The 18,919-nt window shown below is 39.4% G+C and overlaps 1 non-coding gene across 1 annotated transcript; it reads right to left on the bottom strand.

Annotated features, from left to right (window-relative positions):
• Nucleotides 1-566: 566 nt before the first annotated feature.
• LOC112438664 (U6 spliceosomal RNA) lies at nt 567-673 on the bottom strand. Its single transcript, XR_003027045.2, has one exon. It is a non-coding gene; the product is annotated as a U6 spliceosomal RNA (small nuclear RNA).
• Nucleotides 674-18,919: the final 18,246 nt, after the last annotated feature.

Below are 18,919 nucleotides of genomic sequence, written 5' to 3'. Positions count from 1 at the left end.
TACATGTGTATACATGTGCCATGTTGGTGTGCTGCACCCATTAACTCATCATTTACATTAGGTGTATCTCCTAATGCTTTCCCTCCCCCCTCCCCCCACCCCACGACAGGCCCCGGTGTGTGATGTTCCCCTTCCTGTGTCCAGGTGTTCTCATTGTTCAATTCCCACCTATGAGTCAGAACATGCGGTGTTTGGTTTTTTGTCCTTGCAATAGTTTGCTGAGAATGATGGTTTCCAGCTTCATCCATGTCCTTACAAAGGACATGAACTCATCCTTTTTTATGGCTGCATAGTATTCCATGGTGTATATGTGCCATATTTTCTTAATCCAGTCTATCATTGTTGGATATTTGGGTTGGTTCCAAGTCTTTGCTATTGTGAATAGTGCCGCAATAAACATACGTGTGCATGTGTCTTTATAGAAGCATGATTTATAATCCTTTGGGTATATACCCAGTAATGGGATGGCAGGGTCAAATGGTATTTCTAGTTCTAGATCCTTGAGGAATCGCCACACTGTCTTCCACAATGGTTGAACTAGTTTACAGTCCCACCAACAGTGTAAAAAAAATATGGAACACTTCACGAATTTGCATGTCATCCTTGCACAGGGGCCATGCTAATCTTCTCTGTATCGTTCCAATTTTACTATATGTGCTGCCGAAGCGAGCACACACCTGGCTAATTTTTGTATTTTTAGTGGAGACGAGGTTTCACCATGTTGATCAGGCTAGTCTCGAACTCCTGACCTTGTGATCCACCCGCCTGGGCCTCCCAAAGTCCTGGGATTACAGGCGTGAGCTACCGCGCCCACCTGTTCCTTCTATATTTATTAACTCTTGCCTTCTATCACACTATCCTGAAATATTTCAAATTAGAATCTCTGCAATCGCCCATCTTCTCTTAGACTTGAATTATAAAGTCCTTCTAGAGAAATCATACAAGCATGCATTTTTACCACTACAAATTTATCATTCCCAGCTTTAGTATGTCCTCAATACTAGAGTAAATCTTCCCTGTCTTCACTTAGTAACAGCTATTAATGTTTATCATTCTTCTTACTCTTTGCAATGTGACTTTGCAGAATGCCCTACCCAATATCACTTTGTACTTTATATAGAGGCCATAATATGGGAACTCCATTTCACTTTTCTTCTCCCACTCCCTTCTTTCCTGAAAACTTATCTTTATCTATTCCCATCCTTATTTTTACATTCCCAGTTCAGTGGAGAAATACCCCTTCTTCTAAGCAAAGCTAATTCCTTTTTCTGTGCCCTAGTGTTCATTGCCTTCTACCTGCTCAGAGATCACTCTGCCTAAGTCGTTCCTTCTTCTGTTTGTTCGACTACTCTCTCTTTGCTGGTTTTGTCTCCTAAGCATATAAATGTACTTATATCTCCACAATCTTCAAACAACACACTTTCTCTTTATTCATACCCATCTACCTATCGCCCTCTACCTCTCCACATTGCGTTTAGTCTGTCTCCACAAAACAGTAGGTTATTCTATTTTTACACTCTTCAAATCTTCTGCAGTTGTGGTTTCAAACCCACTACTCCATTAAATTTGCCCTAATTAAGGTAAGCAGAATCCTTCTAATTACCCAATTAAATGTGCTCTTTTCAATCTTTATCTCATTTTCTTTCTTTGTCATTCACTCTCTTTTTGAAAACTCTGTGTATTAGTCAACTATTGCTGCATAACAAACCACCCCAAAACTCAGTGACTAACGAAAAGCAATGGTTTATTATTACAAAACAAGTCTGTGGGTTAGGTGGGGGTTGTTTGATCTAGGCTGGGCTCAGCTGAGAATAACTTATTCTGCTATGGGCAGTGACCTACCCAGGTTTGTCCTTCTCATGGCAGAGACATAAGAGTACAGGACAAATTGTGCAAGCTGCTTTTCAAACCTCTGTTTTTGTCATATTTCCTGGCATTTCACTGGCTAAAGTATGCCGTATGATTGAGCCTAGAGTCAGAGTAGAAGAGCACTGAAAATGTACAGGACAATGGGAATGAATATAGGGAGGGGTAAAAATTAGCCATTAATGCAATTTACCTACTCTATTACCTTTTTTGTTTCTCTCTCTCTCTGTGTGTGTGTGCGTGTGTGTGTGTGTATGTGTGCGTGTGATCACTTCTTCTATAATTGTTCTTATCTATCTTTTAAGGACTCTTCTACTGCCCATCCCATCCCTTGGATATGAGCGTTTCCTAATATGTCAGCCTCTATGTTTGTTTTTCTCTCTGCATACACCTCCTGGGTGATCTAACTACCCCCTATATATTAAGGATTCTCAAATTTATATCTCCATATATACCCTTCTTTAGACAAATTGAAGCATTTGTAATTTTCCACCCGTGCTTTTTCATGCCTCTATGCCTTCATGCATTCTGTTACTTTTTCCTGGCAGTTCCACCTTCCTTACCCTCATTCACATCTACAGCTTCTCCAAGAATCAGCCCAGTTGAAGCATCAGTTTCTCTTTTCTCCTCTTACTTCAAAGACCAGGCCAGTGTTAGAACATAACAGGCTATCAACAAACATTTATTGAAATAATTATTTAAAATAAAAGTAGCATGCATTTCATTTTGTTCCAAAATTTTAAACAAGTCATAGTCTGTTGGGCAAAGACATAACACCAAAATTTGTTTTAGACTACTAAGATGAAAGGTGACATGCAACCAGATTTTATGCTGCTCTTTTCCTCCTACTCCTCTTCAAGAAAGATTCACAACATGATACATACTAGCTGGGAGTGAATGATTCATTTTATTTGAACCTGAAATATAACCTCTAAATGATAGACCTTAAATAGTTGTTTTCCCACTTAGTGGATGGCATTGCTTCCTGGAGTTGACCTTTTGTACTTTCACTTTCATTTTATATGTAAATGGCTGAATGTATTTTTGGTGGGTGATATGGCTTGGCTGTGTCCCCACCCAAATATCATCTTGAATGGTAGTTCCCATAATCCCCATGTGTCATAGGAGGGACTCAGTGGGAAGTGATTTCATCATGGGGGTGGTTTCCCCCATGCTGTTCTCATGATAGTGAGTGAATTCTCACAAGATCTGATGGTTTTATAAGCGTCATATGATATATAAGCATCATATATGGCGGATCCACTGGCAGCTTGCACCATGCTGTCTGGCATTTCCCCTGCTTGCACTCATTCTCTCTCCTTCCACCCAGGGAAGAAGTGCCCTCTGCCAGGATTGTAAGTTTCCTGAGACCTCCCCAGCTATATGGAACTGCGAGTCAATTAAACTTCTTTTCTTTATTAATTACCCAGTCTTGGGCATTTCTTTATAGCGGCATGAGAATGGATTACTACAGTAAATTAGTACTGCAGGGAGTGGAGTGCTGCATTAAGTATACCCAAAAATGTGGAAGTGACTTTGGAGGGCTCAGAAGACAGAAAGATGTGAGAAAGTTGGAACTTCCTGGAGACTTGTTGAATGGTTTTGACCAGAATGCTGATAGTGATAGGGATAATGAAGTCCAGGCTGAGGTGGTCTGAGATGGAGAAGAGGAACTTCTTGAGAACTGGAGCAAAGGTAACTCTTGCTATGCTTTACTAAAGAGACTGGCAGCATTTTGCCCCTGCCCTAGGGATCTGTGAAACTAAACTAGAGAGACATGATGTAGGGTATCTGGTGGAAGAAATTCGTAAGCAGCAAAGCATTCACGAGGAAGCAGAGCATAAAAGTTTTAAAAATTTGCAGCCTGCTGATGCGATACAAAAGAAAACCCCATTTTCTGAGGAGAAATTCAAGCTGGCTGCAGAAATTTGCATAAGTAATGAGGAGCCCAATGTTAATCACCAAGACAATGAGGAAAATGTCTCCAGGGCATGTCAGAGACCTTCATGGCAGGCCCTCCCATCACAGGCCTGGAGGCCTAGGAGGGAAAAGTCATTTTCTGGGCCAGGTCCAGGACCCCCCTGCTCTGTGCAGCCTTGGTACTAGGTGCCCTGTGTCTCAGCTGCTCCAGCCATGGCTAAAAGGGGCCAAGGTACAGCTCACGCCATTGCTTCAGAGGGCGCAAGCCCCAAGCCTTGCAGCTTCTATGTGGTGTTGGTCTTGTGGGTGCACAGAAGAAAAGAATTGAGATTTGGGAACCTCCATCTAGATTTCAGAGGTTGTATGAAACACCTGCATGTCTGGGCAGAAGTCTGCTGCAGGGGCAGAGCCCTCATGGAGAGCCTCTGCTAGGGCAGTGCAGAAGGGAAATGTGGGGTCAGAGCCCCCACACAGAGTCCCCACTGGGGCACTGCCTAGTGGAGCTGTGAGAAGAAAGCCAGCATCCTCCAGACCCCAGAATGGTAGCTCCACTGACACGTCATGCCATGCACCTGGAAAACCCACAGACACTCAATGCCAGCCTGTGAAAGCAGCCGGGGGTTGGGGGGTGGAGGCTTAGTACCCTGCAAAGCCACAGGCGTGGAGTTGCCCAAGGCCATGGGAGTCCACCTCTTGCATCAGCATGATCTAGATACGAGTCAAAGGAGAACATTTTGGAACTTTAAGGTTTAATGACTGCCCTATTGGATTTCGGACTTGCATGGGCCCTGTAACCCCTTTGTTTTGGCCAATTTCTCCCATTTGGAACAGGTGTATTTATTTGCCTAATGCCTGTACCTCCATTGTATCTAGGAAGCGACTAACTTGCTTTTGATTTTGCAGGCTCATATGTGAAAGGAACTCGCCTTGTCTCAGATAAGACTTTGGACTTGGACTTTTGAGTTAATGCTGGAGTGAGTTAAGACTTTGGGGGACTGTTGGGAAGGCATGATTGTGTTTTGATATGTGAGGACATGAGATTTGGGAGGGGCCGGGGTGAAATGATATGGTTTGGTTGTGTCCCAACCCAAATCTCATCTTGAATTTTAGTTCCCATAATCCCCACTTATCATGGGAGGGACCAGGTAGGAAGTGATTGGATCATGGGGGTGGTTTCCCCCATGCTGTTCTCATGACAGTGAGTGGGTTCTCAGGAGATCTGATGGTTTTATAAGTGTCTGGCATTTCCCCTGCTTGTACTTATTCTCTCTCCTGCTGCCCTGTGAGGAGGTGCATTCCACCACGGTTATAAGTTTCCTGAGGCCTCCCCAGCTATGTTGAACTGTGAATCAATTAAGCCTCTTTTCTTTATAAATTACCCAATCTCAGACAGTTCTTTGTAGCAGTGTGAGAACAAGCTAATACAGTGGGGAAAGCACACTATGTTCAACCATGTCATTGGTATTTAGCATATATTATGCAGTGCACCATTAAATTTGATAGAATAAGTAAGCATAATTCTATCAAAACATTTTCTTATGCAGCTTTTCCTTATCAAGTTGAGTGTTATTGCCTACCTTTCTGATAAGTAATTTACTGTGAAATTTACACATTAGCAGTCTCTGGGTAACAGGGCATAGTATGAATGCCATAAACTGGACAACTGGATGAGGACATAGACTCTGTGTTGAGTTAGAAATAAACAAGCAACTACAGATAAATCTTCTAATAGTGCCACTGATTTGTTGATCAAAGACTACCTATCAGTATAGACCATCATAAGGGACCTCAATAAAACCAAAATTATTACAATTGAACTTTATTTTTTAAAATTTTTACCATTTTTTTAAAGAGTCTTGCTGTGTTGCCCAGGTTGGAGTGCAGTGTCATGATCTTGGCTCACTGCAATCTCCACCTCCCAGGTTCAAGCAATTCTCATGCCTCAGCCTCCTGAGTAGCTGGGATTACAGGTGTGTGCCACCACACCCATGTAATTTTTGTATTTTTAGTAGAGACGGAGTTTTGCCATGTTGGCCAGGCTGGTCTCAAACTCCTGGCCTCAAGTGATCCACCTGCCTCAGCCTCCCAAAGTGCTGGGATTACACATGGGACAAACCACACCCCACTGCAATTGAACTTTAAAACACTTTGTGTTCTATAATACCAGTTTGCCTCACCATACACCCCTCTTAGCTCTCATTCATTAATTTAAAAACAAAAAGATTTATTGAATCACGCATAGATCTTTGCACTAGAAATACAATGGGGAGCAGGATAGACCAGTTCCCTGCTTCTTATGGGGTTTACATTTGAGTAAGAGATACAAGATAAGCAGTTTGGCAGTTACAATAAACACTGGAAGGAGTGGGATTAAAAGCAAAGGAGAAAGAAGAAAAATGTCATTCCATGGTCTGCGAATAAGATAGAAGGAACAAATGTCAAAGAACCTGTGGAAGAATTACCACTCTGTTATAAGGGAAGCAAATAATAGCTAGGCATGCAAGTGTGTTCTTTCATTCAATGACAAGAAGTTAAAGGAGCCCTCAAATGATGGATCCAGTTTCTTGCTAAAGTGGGAAGCAATATGTTGATAGTGACAGGAATGCTCTGGAGTCAGAGAGGTGGAGAGTGGGAAAATGTTTGAAATGGCTGTGGTGGAGAACCAAAGCTGAACAGATCAGAGAATCATCAGAGGTTTCCCCTCCTGCTCTGAGAACCCCACTGTTGATGCAGACCACAGAGTTACAGAGCCCTAGTCTGTTCATTGAGAGACATTTTCAACCAGCCTAGATTTAGGTGGAGAAAAGTCAATGAATTGGATCAATTCAAGAGTTTAGCTGGGTTAATTTTTTAACCAACAAAGAATCAGAGAAAGATTACAGCTTTCTTCACTTTGTGACAATTCCTGAAAGAAATAGCCAAAAACCAAATGCCGAAATCACTCCAGGAGAGATTATCCTAGTTAAAAGCCCTCAGTGAGGGCCTCATACAAATTTAAACACAATCCCACCACACTGACCTGATGTCCTCACTATAATGACTGATGATCTCTTGGCTCCAAATACCCCCATTCTATCAAACATTAACTCAGAGTAATATGGAGATAAGACCATGTGGATAGAAAACCCTTTGTAAACAGTTTTTATTGTTCTCCAAGTCTTCGTCTGTGTTTAGAAGGAGAAAACTGAGACTTGAATGTTTCAATCAGTGCCTATTTCTAATTTTTATACCTTGAAACAGCCCACTAGGAATGAGAAATGTGTATAATCATGTTGCTTCAGCGCCTTGTTCAACATCTACATCATCCATGTCTTTACCTAAGGAGAATAGAATATAATTATGATTGTTACAAGGAGAAAACTATCCACAATCCCTTAATGTCAACTGAGGTCAATCTATATATGTTTATATTTGATTATGCTTTTGAAAACCAGGGCTGCATCATGGGTTGAATAAGTATACATGATTGGTGCTGATGCTTGGCAAATACTCTATTATGTGTAAAACCATGACACAAATGCTCATTTTGTTCATATTCAATGTTTTTTCCCTCCCTGTACAAAGGTCACTTTGTTTTAAAATTAACTACTTTAAAAGTCCTCATCTGGCTTATGAATAAATACTTAAAATGTGCTTTGACTATGAAGAAGGTCATTAGCATATGCACTTTGACAATGAATGATTCCCTGTGATAAAGCTGCAGATTTTTGATGAACAAAATGGCTATACCTAATGAAGCCATTTTATGCTAGTAAATACATTACTCCAGCTCTTCAAAAACACCAGGAAATATCTTTTGTGAGACATGGTTTAGAAGGATCACAGAAATTAAGAGCTGAGTATAACTAAATGGATCTCCTTGCATGTGTTCTTTCCCTGAAACAGTACTGAACTGATTCATGCAGTACATGTGCTTTTCTTATCCAGTTCATATGCCCCTTCAGTGCAATAAAGCATTATAATAAACAACAGGGTCAGATTATGTACCCTGTATCAAAAGGTCAGCATTCTTTCCACTAAAAGACAGACACTAAATAAAAAACAGATTTTTTCTCTGTGAGGGAAGGAAATATTCTCAGTTTGATATTTGTTTAAAGATTGTAATATGAGGATGAGGTGGGGCATAAATGAGCCACAACACTAGTAGAATTTTTAGTTAAATAAATGGTTAAAAAATCACAACCTTCACTAGAAATGGTAGGCACAAGAGGGACCAAAACACAAAAAAAACTAAGTTTTCCAAACCTTAGCCAAAAACATTCTTATTGTGATTACGCAGGCAGAGCATGCCTGAGGCACAAATGTAATTTCATCTTTACATGAACAAATACTAAAGCATAATAAAATTGTATGGCAGAAACAAGGGCAGGAGGAAAAAAAAAAGAAGGGATATAAGATGTCTCATATAGAATCTATGAACGTCTGGAGAAAAGGGATCAACCTATATGGAAAAGTCTTATTTCCTATTTTTCCTTGGTGCCTGCTTATTTCCCCCTGCCCAGTATGTTTATCATGGCACTGTACTCTAGGATTTGTACTCAGTTGTCCCTATTCACTCATACTCACAACCCCATATATGAAAAAGCCAGGAAAGATATCAAGTCAAAATCATGGAACCTGATAATAATGTCCCCCAGCTGATAATACAAAGCTTCTTGTACCACTCTCCTGGCTACAATGCCCACAGTAGGATATAAAAGAGGCACCAAGAAGAAGAGGAATCCTCACTCCTGCTTAGATGTTGGCTTCAAAAATATTTTATGTTCATCCAGATGCAGTGGCTCATGCTTGTAATCCCAGCACTTTGGGAGGGCGAAGTGGGCAGATCACTTGAGGTCAGGAGTTCAAGACCAGCCTGGCCAGCATGGCAAAATCCCAACTCTACTAAAAATACAAAAATTAACCGGGTGGGTGGTGCACACCTGTAGTCCCAGCTACTCTGGAGGATGAGGCAGGAGAATCACTTGAACCTGGGAGGCAGAGGTTGCAGTGAGCTGAGATCACACCACTGTACTCCAGCCTGGATGACAGAGAGAAACCTTGTCTCAAAAAAAAAAAAAAAAAATATATATATATATATATATATATATATATATACTTCATGTTCAATCATCCAACTTTCTGACCCCTACTCTCTTTGCTCCCATCTCACTTTTTCTAGAACCTTCACCCCAGTAATTATCTGACACCATTTTGACCTACAGTTCAATGATCCTATCACTTTTTCGCTGTCCATCACTACTTACCGAGCTTAGAATCCACAAGCTATCAGACCAATCAATCCCCTGAAAATGCCTTTGAAGGCCATGATTCTCTCTTCCTCAGTCAAAATCACTTGGAAAAGCCCCAATCCGGGTTAACCCTACTCTTTTCCGTATGCTTCCAAGAGCTGAACATGGCCGGAGGCTGCAACATCTATGATAGGTTTCATTTTAAATTATGACCACAAAACGCAATTGAGTTGCCTGAAATTTTACCATATTTTTCTAATTTATTTCCTTCCCCACACTCTGAGAAAATCCATCGTCCTCTCTCATGTAACGTCAAACTTCAAATCTACTAATGTAACTTTCAAATTCTTCTCTAACTTCTTTACATTATTTGAGTGATTGTCTAAATGTCATTTTCTCAGAGAACTCTTCCCTCTTCACCTTATCTATAGTATCCTCACCCTAGTCACTCTCTATTCCCTTACTTTTCTTACGTCTTCTTTATAACACTTACAGCTACCTCGTCATGTGTGTGTATACACACACACACACATATATATACACACACACATATATATATAATGTAAGAGTTAAAGAAAGAGGAAAGAAACATGAAACACAGATTGGCAGTTAAAGACACCTTTACTTTAGATAAAATATGAGAGGGGTTTCTGGCCAATTTTGGTCAGGAGCACTTTCTCTTACAGACTAAGAGAATATATTTGTTTTAGGGTGAGGGGGCTTATCACTAGCTTGGAATGTTTCAGTGTGAGGGAGAGGATTTATGGCAGGGTTGGAATGTCTCTGGGAGGAGGGGAGTTTATTTTGGGACAGACATCTTTCCAGCTGGAGGGAGGTTATCTTGAGGCTGGCATCTTTCCGGCCAAAGGGAGGTGATCTCGGAGCTAGCATGTCTCTCGTCGGGGAGGAGTTTGGAATGTTTCTGGTTGGAGATGTTATTTGTGGTTTATGGTCTTGCTGACCTTAGCCATTAGGCTGATGCCCTTTGGATTTAGGCAGTTTTTTATTAAGTGAACTTTAGAATGAAGGGCTTGCCCAAGATGGTGATGTTCCTGCTGTCATATAATACACATTATGTACATATCATATGTATATATGATATATATATCTATATATGACAAATATATGTGATATATATATGATATATATATAGTGTTTGTGTATTGTCTGCCTTTCCTAATAGATCATAAACTCCATAGAGATGGGCAATCTTTCTTGTTCATTCCCATCTTCTAATACAGGATTTCTTAACCTCAGCATTATTGACATTTTATGGCAAATAACTTACTGTAGGGGACTGTCATGTGCATTGTCGGAAGTTTGGCAGCATCCATGGCCTCTAACTACTATAAGCCAGTAGGTCTCACCCTACTTATGACAATCAAAATGTCTCCAGGCATTGCCAAATCTCCCTGGGGTGGAGGTGGGGGCAATGGTAAAAACCTGCCCTGGTTAAGGACTACCTCTCTAACACAATGTTTGGCAATAGAGAGTGCTAAGTAAACCTTTGTTGAATGAATGAATGAATAAATGACAAATCCATAGGACACAAAAACATTCCCAAGAAGTAGCAGAATGTATTGTTCTAACATCCAGCAGAACTATGTTTAAGCCTGTCCAGCAAAAGTGAATTTACCTTGTTGTAATGACATCTGAAGGGGAAAAAAAGATTTTGCACCAAGGGTTCTCAACCCTGACTGACTACATGTCATAATCACCCACCTGGGGAAGCTTCTGAAAAACTACTGATGCCAGTTTTGATTCCAGAACAATTAAATCAGAATCTCAAGGGGGTGGGGTCTAGCACAGAAATTTTTTTAACACCTCATCCTGTGCTTCTGATTTGCAGCCAGTGTTAAAATCCTATTCCTTTCAATTCTCCAAAGACTAGTATTACAGCATAGCAATCCTCATTGTCAATACATTTCTCCTCAAATATCTACATTAGTGATCAATTCCTTGGAAATGAAAGAAAGGATATCTCAGCACAGTAACTTCCCGCTCCATTTATATCTTCTATTCCCTGCCCCATTGTAGATCTATATTCATCCTAAGTAAGGTAATTTAAAAATTAGTGTTCTATTTTTGATAATTAGTTCTGGTAATTAAAAAAATGTATTACCTTGCAATTTTCTTTTGTAATAATGGCTTGTACTATGAAAGAAAACTCATTTTGCCATACTGGGACCAGATATTACAAAGGCTTTGAAATAGTACTACGTGTGAGTCTTGACTACAGTGCCTTACATACTAGAAACAAAAGAATGATAGAAGAAGTTGCCTACAACAGAGCCTGTAGGGAAGCAGAGTTTGCATTTTAAATTACAGAGTTCTATGAACACTTATATCATGGCCTACTAGTGACAACATTAATAACTGATCTTAAGTATCTTATTCAAATCCACAAAGTTTTTCACTCCCAAAATGGTACCTTGTAACTCGATCAATAAACTCTGGTTCTCAAAGATGAATCGTTTTGAAGCAAAATAAATACTTTCCAATTCCCGGAACGTTTTCTTATGGGAGTATATGTTTCTCTATGGTTTGAAATTGAAGGACTGCCAGCTACAAAACAAATAGACAAATTATCTATCACCATATTACAATCATTATTCTTAAAAGTAATGATTAAATTCCTCAAGCAAGATAATCTATTTCACTTAAAGTACTTTTTGTACATCAAAAGAATGTGTTCTGCAGTTGTTGTATTCAGAGTTCTACACATATCAATTATAAAATGTGTTAATCATATTGCTCACATTTCCTTTATCTTTTCTAATGTACTTTTTGCTAGCTTATTCTGTCATCTATTGAGAGGAGCATTAAAATCTTCCATACAACTGTGAATTTATCTTTTTCATCTTTTAACTGTATTCATTTTTATTTCCCATATTTAAGTGCATAACACTTTGGACTCTTTTGTCCACCCAGTGAATTGACTCTTACCATTATGAAATGTGTCTCTTTTCCTCTAGTAATGTCTTTTGCCTTAAAACCTACTTTATCTGCTATTAAAACATATATGCCAGCATTAAATAATGCTTCATTTGGCATCCTTTTACTTTAAATTTTTCTGCATCTTTGATATTTTTATGTGACTTTTATAATCAGCATATAGGTGGAGTGTGTTTTGTTCTGTCCTTGGTTATTTAAGTGGAATGTATGATCTATTTATATTTATTATAAATCAGATATATTTGGAGTTAAATCTATCATTTTATTATTTTTACATATTTATCTCGCTTTTACTATGTTCTTTTTTTCTCTCCTTCTTTGCCTTCTTTTGGGTTAACTGAATATTGTTAAAATTCTATTTCTCTACTCTGTTAGCTTGGTAATTATACACTGAAAAAAAATTTTTCATTTTGTGCATTTTACTCTATACAAAAATGCATTCTTGATTTATCAAAGTATAATATTACTTGATACCTTACCCATTTCTTGAACAACAAAAGGACATTTGAACACTCTAACTCAATTTAGCCTCCTCTCAATTTATATGCTACTGTTATCCTGTATTTGAATTTGGCATATACTTTAAACTCCACAGATATTATTATCATTGTTTTATAGAGTTCATAATCATTAAATGTAGCCCTGTAATTACTCTTCATTTCTTCCTACATCACCCAAACTTCTATCTAAAATTAGTTTGTATTTTGCCAAAAGTATAAATTTTTGTATTTCTTGGAATGTACTGCTGGTAACTAATTTCTAATTTCATTTATATTTGCCTAAATTTTTGTTATTTCGTCTTTATTTTTGAAGGGTTTTTTGCTGTATAGACATTCTAAGTTCAGAGTATTTTCTTTCAGTGTTTTGAAGGTGTCAAAATACATTGTCTAGGATGCCCACTTTCACCACTCCTATTCAACATATTACTGAAAGTCCTAGCCAGAGCAATTAGGCAAGATAAAGGAACAAAAGGCATCCAAATTGGAAAAGAAGAAGTCAAATTGTTCCTCTCTGAAGATGACATGATCTTATATCTAGAAAGCCCTAAAGATTTAGGAGAAGAATCCAAGACAGCAATGGAGCAATCACTTTCTAGAGATATTTGCATGACAAGAAAACCAGGTGCTAATAGTCAAGACAATGGGGAAAAAAGGCATTTCAGAGATCTTTGAGGCAGCCTCTCCCATCACAGGTTCAGAGACCCAGGAGGAAAGAATGGTTCCTGGGCCAGGCTGGAGGCCTCATTACCCTGCACAGCTTCAGGACACTGCTCCCCACATCCCAACTGCCCAAACTCCTGCTTTGGCTCAAAGGGTTTTAAGTACAGCTTGGGCCACAAGCTCCAGAGGGTGCAAGCCATAAACCTAGGCAGTTGCCATGTGGTGTTAAGCCTGCAGGCATGCAGAGTGCAAGAGTTAAGGAGGCTTGGCAGCCTTCACCCAGATTTCAGAGGATGTATGGAAAAGCCTAGGAATCCAGGCAGAAGCCTGCTGCATGGTCAGAGACCCTACAGAGAACCTGTACTAGGAAAGTGAGGAGGGGAAATGTGGGATTGGAGACCCCACACAGAGTCCCCACTAGGGAACTGCCTTGTGGAGCTGTGGGAAGCAGACCACCATCCTCCAGACCCCAGAATGGAAGACCCATTAACAGCTTGCAACTTCAGTGTGGAAAATCCTTGGGGGCAGAGCTGCCCAAGGCCTTGGGAACCCACGTCTTGCATCAGTGTGCTCTGGATTGTGGGACATGGAGTCAAAGGAGATTATTCTGGAGTTTTAAGATTTAATGAGTGCCCTGCTTTGTTTCAGACTTGAATGGGGCTCATCTTTCTTTTGGCTGATTTCTCCCTTTTGGAACAGGAATGTTTACCCAATGCCTGTACTTCCATTGTATCTTGGAAGTAAATAACTAATTTTTGATTTTACAGGCTCATAGGTGGAAGATACTTGTCTTGTCTCAGATGAGACTTTGAACTTGGGACTTTTTTGAGTGATGCTGAAAGGAGTTGAGGCTTTTAGGGGACTACTGGCGGGGATAACTGTATTTTGCAATGTGAGAAAAACATGAGATTTGAGGGGCCAAGGGTAAAATGATACAGTTTGGATGTTGTCCACTCTAAATCTCATGTTGAACTGTAATCCCCAATGTTGTATATGGGGCCTGGTGGAAAATGTTTGCATCATGGGGGCAGATCTCTCATGGCTTGGTGCTGTCCTCAGGATAGTGTGTGAATTCACATGAGATCTGTTTGTTTAAAAGTGTATGCCACCTCCCTCTCATTTTGCTCTGCTCTGGCCATGTGATGTGCCTGCTCCTGCTTCACCTTCCACCATGAGTAAAAGCTCCCTGAGGCTTCCCCAGAAACCAAGCAGATCCCAGCATCATGCCTTGTACAGCCTCTGGAACTACGAGCCAATTAAAACCTCTTTTGTTTATAAATTACCCAGCCTCAGCCTCAGGTATTTCTTTTCTTTCTTTCTTTCTTTTTTTTTTTTTTTGAGACAGAGTTTCGCTCTTGTTGCCCAGGCTGGAGTGCAATGGCACAATCTTGGCTCACTGCAACCTCCGCCTCCTAGGTTCAAGCGATTCTCCTGCCTCAGCCTCCCGAGTAGCTGGGATTACAGGCATGCCTCACCATGCTCAGCTAATTTTGTATTTTTTAGTAGAGATGGGGTTTCTCCATGTTGGTCAGGCTGGTCTCGAACTCCCGACCTCAGGTGATCAGCCCACCTTGGCCTCCCAAAGTGCTGGGATTACAGGCATGAGCCACTGCGCTCCCCCAGGTATTTTTTATAGCAATGCAAAAACGGCCCAAACACCAACACAATGAGAAGATAAATGTGCAAGGTGATGGACATCCTAAATCTCCGGATTTGATCATGACACACTTTATGCATTTCTCAAAATGTCACTGTGCACCCCATAAATCTGTACAATTACTGGGTATCAATTTAAAAATACATTGTCTTTGAGTTTCCACTGTTTCTATGAGAAGTCAGATTTGAATCTTCTTGTCTCACTTTTGAAGGTAATTTGTCTTTTTGGGTGAGGCAGTGATACTTTACAATTTTTCTCTTTCCTTTGGTTTTCAGACATTTTATTGTGAGGTGCAAAAATACAGTTTTTATTCATTTTGCTTGGGGATCATAGGGATTCTTGGACCTGTGGCTTAAGATCTATGCTAAGTATTCTGTTTGTCTCTGCCCATACACAGTCCACACTCCTTCGTGCTTTGGGAAACTGACCTATATGGATTACAGTCGTTCCTATGCCCTCTAGTTTCCAGTTGGGTTCAGCTAATGAGAAACAGCAATAAGAGATTAGAGGGAAGGAGAAAGGTTCAGGATAATTATTCCCCGAGTTCCCTTTGTGGAGGCCACCTCGGGCTTGTTATATCCCTTGACAAAAGATCATTTTTCCTCTTAAAGTGGCCTTGTCAACATGACTGTTTAATCCTCTTTCCCCTCAAACTTCACAGCTTAGGAGTAGTGACAATTTCACTGTTGTTAGCCCCATGTTCTTTCACTATCACTTGCCATTAGTTCACCTGCCCACATCTTTGTAAATGAGCACTCTTCAATTTATGCCAACTTTAGTGTGCCATCTGCTTCTTCTTGGCAACTTGATTGATACAGTAACTGGTACCAGAAGTAGCATGTGATGGTTAATTTTTTGTGTCAACTTGGCTGAGCCACAATGCCCAGATATTTGGTCAAACATTATTGTGGATGTTTCTGTGAGGATGTTTTGGTTGAGTTTACATTTAAATCACCAGACTTTCAGTAAAGCAGATTGCCTTCCATAATGTGGGTGAGCCTTATCTAATCAGTTGAAGGCCTGACTAGAACGGAAGGCTGACCTCCCCAGAGCAAAAGGGAATTCTTCAGCAGATAGTCTTCAGACTTTATCTGTAACATTGGTACTTCCTTGTTCTGTATTGGGCTGCATCTGGATTCTAACTGTAACCCTTTCCTGAGCCTCCAGCCTGTTTGGTCTACCTCATCAGATTATGGACTTGCCAAGCTTCTACAATTGTGTCAGCCAATTACTTAGAATAAGTATTTTTTGATAAAATTAATGATATTCATATTTTAAAAGTGTGTATGGCAACAATTATCTTAAGCAAAATAAAAAGAGGAAAAAAACTGGGAGAAAGAATGTGTAACTCATCACAAACACAAGGATAATTTGTTATTTATAAAAAGTTCTCACAAATCAACAAGTATGAAAATGGGAAAGGGATAGGAAGAAACAGTTCAAAAAAAGGAAACTATAAGTGACTCTTAAATATCTTAAAATAAATCTCTTTATATACACACATACTCAAAATGAAATTCTGAGAATTGGTTGTTCATATACTTAAAGGAGCACACGGATAATCTTACTGGGAAGAAATAGGGCATATGTAATTCATGACCACGATGTGGCATAATGATTACTCACTTTATCATCAGAGGATGTGATGCAGGTAGAGGGCAAGGCACTGGAGGTCAAGTGGCTGTAGCGCTTAATCTCTATAGCAACAAAATTTCTTATAAAGATTGTGGAGTCACCTGGTGCTTTATTATAGCTTTAGAAAGTACAGATAGGGAAAATATAAGAGTTATAAATATGAAATGAAGAACATGAATTAAAAAACTAGAAAGTCTGGATTCAGGACTAGATCTAAAAAATAAATAAATAATAATAAAAAAAAACTAGAAGACCTCCACGTCAGATTTAAGGGAGTCCCTCATATCTTAGAGCTGTACCACATCACATTGATCCATGACATTGTTGACATTAATTGGAACTGTAATCACAGAGTCCCTGGAAATATAGTAGATGTAGAGCATAAAATGTGCTGCTTGACATATAGAGGAGGTCCATCATCTATTATAGCATTTAAGTTGGTCACACAACCACCTGCAATCAAAAACATTAGCTATGATCAGTGGAGGTAAAAGGGAGAGGGGATGAAGTAACACAGAATAGTTGCTATAGTCCTTCCCTCTGTAGCTGGGCAAGTGGATGGATATTGATGGAGAAAAGTGATAGGCTATACTGGATTCCTGAACCTATTCCTTATAGATCTGCTATATCCACCATCCCAGCACACAGCATTGTAAAGAAATCCTCCCTGAATTAATATTTTGGGAGTTTCATCTGCTTCCTACAGGGACTCTGACTAATATGTTCTTTCATCAGTTTTGGAAGACCTTCAGCTAATATTTCATTAAATAATGTTTCTGTCCATTCTCTCTCATCTCCTTCTGGAAATCTCATTATGTATGTTAAATTTTCTCATGGTATTACTTTTGTCTGTATGCTTTCTTCTGTATTTTACATTAATTTATGTCTCTGTGCTTCACTTTGGCTATTTTATTCTGTCCATTTTTTTTTTTTCTGAGAGAAAGTCTCACTCTGTCACCCAGGCTGGAGTGCAGTGGCATGATCTCAGCTCACTGCAAGCTCTGCCTCCTGGGTTCAAGCCATTCTCCCGTCTCAGCATCCCGAGTAGCTGGGACTACAGGTGCCCACCACCACGCCTGGCTAATTTTTTTGTATTTTTAGTAGAGACGGGATTTCACCGTGTTAGTCAGGATGGTCTCGATCTCCTAACCTCATGATCTGCCCCCCTCGGCCTCCCAAAGTGCTTGGATTATAGGCGTGAGCCACCGCGCCCCGGTCTATTCTGTCCAATTTTTTAAGCTTCACTTAATCTTCAGCTTTGTAGGAACCACTATAGAATCGATTCTTTGTTCTTTTTAAAAAATTGGTTACTGTGTTTTCTACTTCTAGAAATTCCATTTGTATACTTTTTATAATTTCAAGTTATTGGATGAAATTCTCAACCCTGTCTTTTATCTCTTTTAATATAGTAAGCATAGTTATTTTAAAGTCTATTTCTGATAACTCCATCATCTTCATCCCTGATTGGGCTGTTTCCATTGTCTTTTGATTTAAGATAATGTTGTTTTGTCTCGTTATGTGTCTAGTTATATTTTATTGTCCACTTGATGTATGCAAAAAATCATATGTCTGATTTGAGACCTAAGATAATGTTTTCTTCCTTCAGAGAGAATTTACATTGGCTTCTAGAAGTTGGCTAGAGGCATTAGCAATTCCGGATCACCTTAATTCAATTTTAGGGGTTTGGGTAATTTAAAACTGAGATTCAGTCTGCAAGATCAAGTTTGAGTGTTTCACTCCCAGGGTTTAATCCATGGGGTTTCAACCCAAAGCAAGACTGTTTACCAGAATCATCTTCCTTGGCAGGACATGCAGTCTGATTATTTTACCCCTTGGCCCATAAGCAAAAGGCTTAACATTTTCTCACCTCGAGGTAAAAAGTTATCCCAAATGCCATGCTCATCTTTCTGGGTTTCATTATTCTATGTCTTAGATCCATAATTCTTCCCTATCTTGTTAAAAAATCCAATTCCCTTGAGCAAATGTCTATTATATTTTGTCCAACCTTTGTAATTATCAGTGAAAGAGATGGTCCTAATTACATAGTCTACCATTACAGAAGCCTTTAAATATAATTTTAGTGGTTTGTAAAGTGGGTCCAAATGTTTTTTATCAGCTGCTTCTATGACGAACCTTTCTAGACAATATAATTTATTCATATTTAGGGAAAATTAATCATTAAAAACTCATTAACAGGAATTGCTTATGGCTGTTCAATGCATAGAGCCAGATATAAAATATTATATGGGTGAAACCAAGATTGAGGGTCTCACTAAAGCATTGAAAGAGATTTTATTTGGAAGCTTTTAAAAATTCAATTTTAACACCCTTTCTATTTTATTTTTTCATATAATTATATAAAGTAATGAAAATATTTTTTCACCAAGCTCCATACAGATGCCCACCAAGCCCCTCCAGTTTACCTCAATGTACCATGTAAGTATTATCCTCTATGTGGGCCATAGCATGGAAAAGTTTGGAAAGGACTGACCTAC

This window comes from Pan paniscus, chromosome X (genome assembly GCF_029289425.2).
Source record: "Pan paniscus chromosome X, NHGRI_mPanPan1-v2.0_pri, whole genome shotgun sequence".
In the NCBI taxonomy this organism is placed as follows: Eukaryota; Metazoa; Chordata; class Mammalia; order Primates; family Hominidae; genus Pan; species Pan paniscus.
The sequence above is the reverse complement of the archived record's forward strand: the minus strand, read 5'-3'. Positions and strand labels throughout refer to the sequence as shown.